Consider the following 7509-nt stretch of genomic DNA (forward strand, 5'->3'; position numbering starts at 1 on the left):
AGCAACAGTCCCTTCCAGTGGGAAAGTCCTGGATCACATTCTTTGTTCCAGCTTTGGAAGAAGTTGGAAGAAACCAACTTTCAAGCACTGCACTGAGGAAATCCCCTTTTATTAGAGACAGACCAGCTCTGACACAGTGATAGACACATTCACAGAAGGCCTCTGGGTCAGACAGATTGGATTCATGCTGCTGGAGAAGTGGAATGAATTGAAACACTGCTGTACAAACGTTATTATCACAGATACAATGCCCAAAGCACAAGAGTTGTCTGAGAAAATTAGAAGTGAGCTCTGAAGAGGGATGGGCATCTTACTGCTGCTAAACTAGTACCAGTTGAATCAGTTTCTTCAGTGCCTCCTTTAGCTCCTTGTTCCTCATGCTGTAGATGAGGGGGTTCACTGTTGGAGGCACCACCGAGTACAGAATGGCCAGCGCCAAATCCAGGGTTGGGGAAGAGATGGAGCGGGACTTCAGGTAGGCAAACGTGCCAGTGCTGAAAAAAAGGGAGACCACAGCCAGGTGAGGGAGGCACATGGAAAAGGCTTTGTGTCGTCCCTGCTCAGAGGGGATCCTGAGCACGGCAGTGAAGATCTGCACATAGGACAGCACAATGAAAACGAAACACGCAAACACTACAGAAAGAGTAGCCACGCTAACCCCAACTTCCCTGAGGTAGGTGTCTGAGCAGGAGAGCTTGAGGAGCTGGGGAAGTTCACAGAAAAACTGCTCTGCTGTGTTGCCTTAGCAAAGTGGTATTGAAAAAGTGTTAGCAGTGTGCAGGAGAGCATTGAGAAAACCACTGACCCAGGCAGCTGCTCCCATTTTGACACAAACTCTGCTGCCCATGAGGGTCCTGTAGTGCAGGGGTTTGCAGATGGCAACAAAATGGTCATATGTCATGACAGTGAGGAGAAAATACTGCTGAACATAAGAAAAAGAGGAAAAAGACCTGGGCAGCACATCCTGAGTAGGAAATGGTCCTGGTGTTCCAGAGGGAACTGGCCATGGATTTGGGGACAGTGGTGGAGATGCAGCCAAGGTCCAGGATGGAGAGGTTGAGGAGGAAGAAGTTCATGTAGGTGTGGAGGCGGTGGTTGCAGGCTATGGCTGTGATAATGAGGCCATTGCTAAGGAGGGCAGCCAGGTAGATGCCTAAGAAGAACGCAAAGTGCAAGAGCTGCAGTTCTCATGTACCCACGAATGCCAGGAGGAGGAACTCGTTGAAGGAACTGCTGTTGGACATTTGATCCCTCGAGGCGATAGACTGTCCAAGGAGAAAAAGACAATGACAAGTTAGGACAAACATTTCAAGGAGAATAAATTAATAAAGCATTCCATTTCTCATTAAAAACACCACATTGCTTCTGTCTTTACTGGGAGGCCATCTGTGCAATTCCCTTGCTTGAGCTCTGGTTGTGCTGGCAGAGTCTGTTGTGAGGAGCAGGGACTTCTGCCCATGGGCTCTGGAGGAGTCTGCCCTGCTGTACAGTAGGGAGTACATGGGAATGGGGGTGAATAGCTCTGATACTCACAATTTCTGTCAAATGAAATCCACTGCTCATGTAGAAGGGCTTTTCAGCATCTTCACTCCCAATTCTAAACAATGAGGATTGCAGAAGAAAGTTTCAGGGTTTTTTTTTAATATTTTTTATTTTCTTTGAGATGCCCCTGTCATACCTGGGAGGTGTTCTTTGAAGGTAGCAATCGTCAGCATTTCTACGGTGAGTCCTGAGAGGAAAGGATTCACTGTCACTTGGTGCAGAGTGAGAACAGCTAGTCTGTCTATTAGCCTTGATCCCAGCTGTCCTGTGCTCGCACCGCTTTGAGCTGGAAGATGATCACACTTATAAGTTACCCTAAAAATAAAAAGAGCCACTGCTGAGAGCAGAGGAGTCAAAGTGCAGATCTCCAAAATTTCATCCTTTCTCAGGGCACCAGAGGGAGGTCTCCACACTTCCCTTCTAGCCAAGGACACACAGGACTCTTTTCAGCTGCCCATATACAGCCTCCCACCACCATTTTCATACTCTTCGCATCTCTGCACCTTCTTCACCGGTTTCTCAGGTATCATAGAGATGCTATGAGACAGCTATGCCCTTCTGGAGAGCAGCTTTCAGACTGAAAGAAAGCCACAGGGAAACGGTCAAATGTCCTAAAGATGGGCTCTCCTTAGAGGGAGAGTCAGCTCAGTTCCCAACCCCATGGACTGCATTTCCTGGAGCCCTACAGATCTGAAGGGGACTGGGGCAACCTACTCCCATGCAGACCTCTCTGTTGCACAACTTGCAGCAGCAATGTATGAACTGCAGCTGAAATCCCTCAAGCCCAATGAGCCCAAGAGAAGACCAGGAGCAGCACGGACATGAGTGGAAACAAGGAGCAATACCATGATCCTGCTGCCAAGGGAGGCAAGGAGGGAGAGAGACAGACGGGCGCTCGAGAAAGCCTTCACCTTACCCAGCTGGGCATGCCACATCACAGATGGTGACATCGCAGGACAGTCACTCTCAGCCCCTTTGTCAGGCAGCAGGAAATGAGCCCAGGGAAGGAGAGATGCCGCTATTCTCTGCCAGAGGTTTGTCTGCAGAGGAAGCAGCTTATGCCCTGGACTCCATGGCTGTCAGGGCAGAGGCTCTGCTGGGTGGGAAAGGAGACACGAGGGGCTTCAGAGGAAGGTGTCTGCAGTCAGAGGGACTGATCATGACTCGCCCAAATCCATCTTCCCATGATGTTTCTGTTAGTTCCCTCTCATTCTCTGTTCATCTCTGCTGCTTGGAGCTGTCCCTGCTGGCAGCTGTTTCTCTGGCCCAATGTCTTTTCCCAGTTGGTGCTCACAGACTCCATCCCATCCTCTGTGTTCTCAGTTCTGCCCTACAGAAACCTCCCGAGACAGGTCACTGGCCAGGGGCACATCTATCCTAGCAGGTCTCATAAACCCCGATGAGGCCATAAAGGTGATGCTAGTGCTGTCTTTATTGTGATGTGGAGATGAAGCGGCTTGTTGAGGTTTCTCACAGACCTACTGGTCTCTGGAGTGAAGGTTTGGGAGTCCCAGTTGCTTGCCAAACCAGAAAACTCTTTTCTTTTTCCTCCCTGCCAAAATTTGGAAACTGAAAGCGCAGACACCGAGGGGAAAGCTCCTTCCCTTTCAAGTAGCCCTTTTTTCACCTTCCTTTAAAAACTCTTCAAACATGTCCTGTGCATCAGCTAGAGGTGTGAGCAGCCCTGACCCACACAGCACCCTCTCAACAGGAGAATGAACCTGCACTGCGGGGGGTCGATCCTCCCACCCAGAGCTTTTCTCCATAGTGCCATGGGGAGTTTCCTGGACAGCCTGAGTGCTGACCCTCGCAGGCAACAGAGTCACTGCCCCAGGCACACAGCACCTTGCAGCGCAGGGACCCTGCTCTGAATTACCGCCCTGGGTAGACCTGTGTGCACACCCTGGCTTCACACCCCAGCAGCATCCCTGGGAGAAGGCAGCAGGATGCCCTGTCCTTGAGATGGTATGGCAGGGAATCCCTGCTCTGAAGCATCTCCACCTCCTTCTCCACACTGCAGAAGCCAAGAAAGCGATCCTTAAAAAGCCTATCAGTCATGAGAGGGGAAAGGTTTAGAAGAGCCCTCCAGGAACCTCAGTAGCGTTGCTCTACAACCAGAGACTCACCATGTCAAGGGCTGTGAAGATTTCTCCCACAGTGAGCTCTCCTCTGTCCTCCCACTCCACACTGCCTTTCACTTCTCTCTGCCTTGTCTCATCTCATGTCAGCAGCAGCAGGCAGTTGCCGGAGACCTGCTGCTCTTTGTGGAGGAGCTGCTCCTGCACACAGCTGTTCCTGGGCATTGCAGCCCAGTTGCCACGAGCTCCCTCCGTCCTGGGAGCCTGACTCTGCTCGGGAACAGTGGCCCAACTGAAAGTGACTTAGTTTCTCCTTGGTACTCCCTCCTCCTGGGAAATATTCACTGAGATAGACTAAAATAATCATCTGTGATCTCTCTACAGAGTGAAGAGAGACTGATTCCAGCAATGTGATTTGTTTCATCAGACAATGGTTATGTATGAGAGGCGGAAACGTCCCACCCTGCAAGTCCCTGTTCCCATCTCTTAACTCCACAGGACACCTAGGCAGGAAAAAGAAAGGAGTTCATTTACCGTGGTTCAGGTATGGATTCAGTTGGGTCAATCTGGACAATTCCTGGGGTGATGTGAGATTCAGCTCCCTCCTGAAAACTCCATAAGCACACAGGAGGTGGAATTCCCCTTGCCAAAGATGAAGTGTGCACAACAGAGATGTCTGCGTGCGAGCTCCTTGTCTAAGTTCCCATGATAATCAGTGGAGAAGGAGGCTGGGAGTCAGTTGCTCACGCACAAGCACCTGGTGAGATTTGAAAAGACAGAGGTGGGCCAAGGCACGTGCCAGTGTCTGCTTGCTCTGATGGAGCAAGTATGAGACCTCAGTACTTCTAGAGCATCAGGTGGGGGCCAGGTGGGGAATTTCCTTCGCCATCTGAAATGACTCAAGATGCCTACTACAACTAGAGCTCCACTTACTATGAAGGTGAGACACATGCAGACCCCAACACTGCAAACAGTTGATGTAATTTAGTTCAGACCCTGGATTTAATGACATAAACATAGGCCATAATCAGGGCCATGTCAAATGGCTGGGGTGTCCAGCACAACCACATGTCTCCAGCAGATACAGGATGGGAACAATAGGAAAATCAGACCCTTTTGGAGTTGTTGCTGGGCAAAAACCTCAGGCCATCTCAGGTTTATACTCGTGCCCAAAATACTGAATCCTGCCACTGCCATTAGGCCAAGTCCATCCCGTCTACATTCAAGCATGCTGCATAAATGGGAGGCACATCACACGAAGGACTCCACTCTAGTCTCCGCACTCTCAAACCCTTCTAGTTCTCCTCCCCGTGAACCTCTTCTCACCCCTAGATGATGAGAAAAGGGACTGTGCTAGTGATGTCCATATGGTGGCTGGATCACACAGGCTGTCCAGGTCAATGGACTTCTTCAGTGGCACCTTGACCTTCCTGGAGATCAGTTCACCTCTGTCACAGGCCCCTATGGTGCTGCAGAGTCACTTCATGCAGCAAACCACTCTCCTGCCATTTCTGCATGGCTCAGCTCTGTTTTCTCTGGCCTCAGGTACTGCAGAGTTTGTTCTCTTAGTGAGAACCTCGTTTCACTGTTACATTGACACCTGCTACCTATGCCAGCATGGCTCTGCCCTGATGTGGGCTGTTGCATCCAGGATGCCCTTGACTCTTGGCAACAGGTTTCGCTGTGACCAGTATACACTCTGGGCCACAGCTGAGGCTCTGCAACCCAAAAATATGCAAGGGGATGCAGCCTGGGGCACAGACAGGAGCAGACGGAGGTGCACAAGCTGTCACAGGACTGCCACATCATTGGAATAACGGAGATGTGGTGGGATCACTCACACGACTGGAGGGCTGTGCTGGTAGGGTACAAGGTCTTCAGGAGACACTTCCTGGGAAGATGAGGAGGGAGAATGCCCTTAGTGTGAAGGGGCAGCTCAGATGTATGGAGCTCGCCAGTCCCCAGAAAGAGGTTGATAACTGGGAGCGAGTTTGGTGGAGGGTCCTCAGGATCGTCGGGGAGCTGGAGCACTAGCTCTGTGAGGAAAGAGGGCTTCTTCAACCTGGAGAAGAGATAGCTTTGGAGGCAGGGTCTTTGCCATGGTGCATGGCAGGAGGACAAGAGGCAATGGGCATAAGTTGAAAGAAGAGACATTCATGGAGGAGATAAGGAAAAGCTTTTCCACTAGGAGGATATTCAAGCATCGGAAGTGGTTGCACAGAGAGGCTGTGCAGTCTTCTACCTTGGAGGTTTGCAAGACCAGACTGGATCAAGGCCAGAGCAACCTGGTCTGACCCCAGAGCTGACCCTGCTGTGAGCAAGGACATTGAGCTAGAGACCTCCTGAGGTTCCTTCCACCCTGAAGGAGCCTGTGATTCTTCCTCCTCTAGATCTTCACTCTTTGATGTTGGGGAAAGCATGCAGGTTCCTTGTGACAGTGAAAGTAGATCAACTTTCTTGTCCTCCTCCACTCAGATGTGTTCAGATGCAGGGCTTCTTGGCAGGAATCGCCAAATAGCCCTGATCAATCCTTTGCTTCACTTTTAATTTCCTTCCCACCCCCTCCAAGTTTGTGTATCGTGCCATCCTGATCCCCTCTCATACAATCGGCCCACCCCTGCTTACCCTTTCCGCAGTGGCACTGTTTTGTTTTGTTTCTATTTTGACACAGAGGAGCTTCACTCCAGAAGGAACTTGAGAAACTTGGGTGATTTGGACAACAGACACCTCATGAAGATTTACAAGAGAAGTGTCAAGTGCTGCGCCTAGTGGGGAGTAACCGCATCCATGAGGAGAGGTTGAGGGCCTTGGGCTTCTTCATCCTACTGAAGTGGAGGTGAAGGGCAGTAGAGTAGAAGCCTATGACTGCTTGAGGGGTGGTTTCAGAGATGATGGAGCTTTTTTTGGTAGTGGGAAACAGCATGAGAAGGAGAAAGAGCCACAAACTGCAGCTTGTGGGGTTCAGATGTGACTTCAGAAAAAGGAAATGCCACTTGAAGAGTAGTGCTGTGGTGCTACAGGTGACCCAGAGAGAGTCTGTGATCAACCCCTGGCTTTGTGTTTTGAGAAAAAGCAAGAGAGAGCAGAGAGACATCAGTAAGGGTGGGGAGATCGCGGGGTGAGAGCAAGGTGGGGAAGTAGGTTGAGTGTCTACAGGCTGTAGGGAAACAGGTGCAGGTGTGGGACAGTTTGGGACAGTCTGTGGTGGAGACAGCCTAGGGGACTGCCAAGGCTGAAAGCCTCCAGCAGAGCTGAGGTCTTTGTCCTCTTGGCTATAGCTGTTGTTTCTGCACCAAGGCCTAGGAGAAGATACTGTTTCCTTAAAGCATTGTGGCCTTGCTGCCTCCTTGCCCCCAGGGAGTCCAGGAGGTGCTATGTCATTGTCCCGCACTCAACGTTGCACACCCCCACCCTCACACTGCCCCAGGAAGAGCCCTGAGCAAAGAGTGAGGGAAAAGGATCACCCTACCCAGAGGCTGGGTGTGGGTCTTGGCTGTTCTGCTTGATAAAACACATCAAGGTTTACTTGGCATCAGAGTCACCTGCACATTTCCTTTGCCTGCCTGCTATCAGTGCCTCCAGATTTCAGCTCTAATATGTCCCTGGGAGGCTTTGTTGGTAATGGCCCTCAGTGGGACCCATTAATGCTCCAAGAAAATTTTACATTTTCTTTTGACTTTAACTTCTTGAGAGATTTGTTCAGCCTCCTCTCAGTATCTGAGCTTCATGGACTCAGCACCAAATACACCAGAGAGGTCATTAAAATGCAAAAAGCCCTAACAATCCATGTCACTCTCCATAATTTGTTTCAGTTCTTCAGTTCCTATGTGTCTAATTGGAGAGGTTTCCAGAGAGTATTTACAAGAGGAAGATTTCAATGAGCACCTAA

The 7509-nt window shown here is 50.3% G+C and overlaps 1 pseudogene; it reads right to left on the reverse strand.

Moving 5' to 3' along the window:
• Positions 1-331: 331 nt before the first annotated feature.
• LOC112963808 lies at positions 332-1715 on the reverse strand (annotated as a pseudogene).
• Positions 1716-7509: the final 5794 nt, after the last annotated feature.

This window comes from Apteryx rowi, unplaced genomic scaffold (assembly GCF_003343035.1).
Source record: "Apteryx rowi isolate R43461 unplaced genomic scaffold, aptRow1 scaffold_1772, whole genome shotgun sequence".
NCBI lineage: Eukaryota > Metazoa > Chordata > Aves > Apterygiformes > Apterygidae > Apteryx > Apteryx rowi.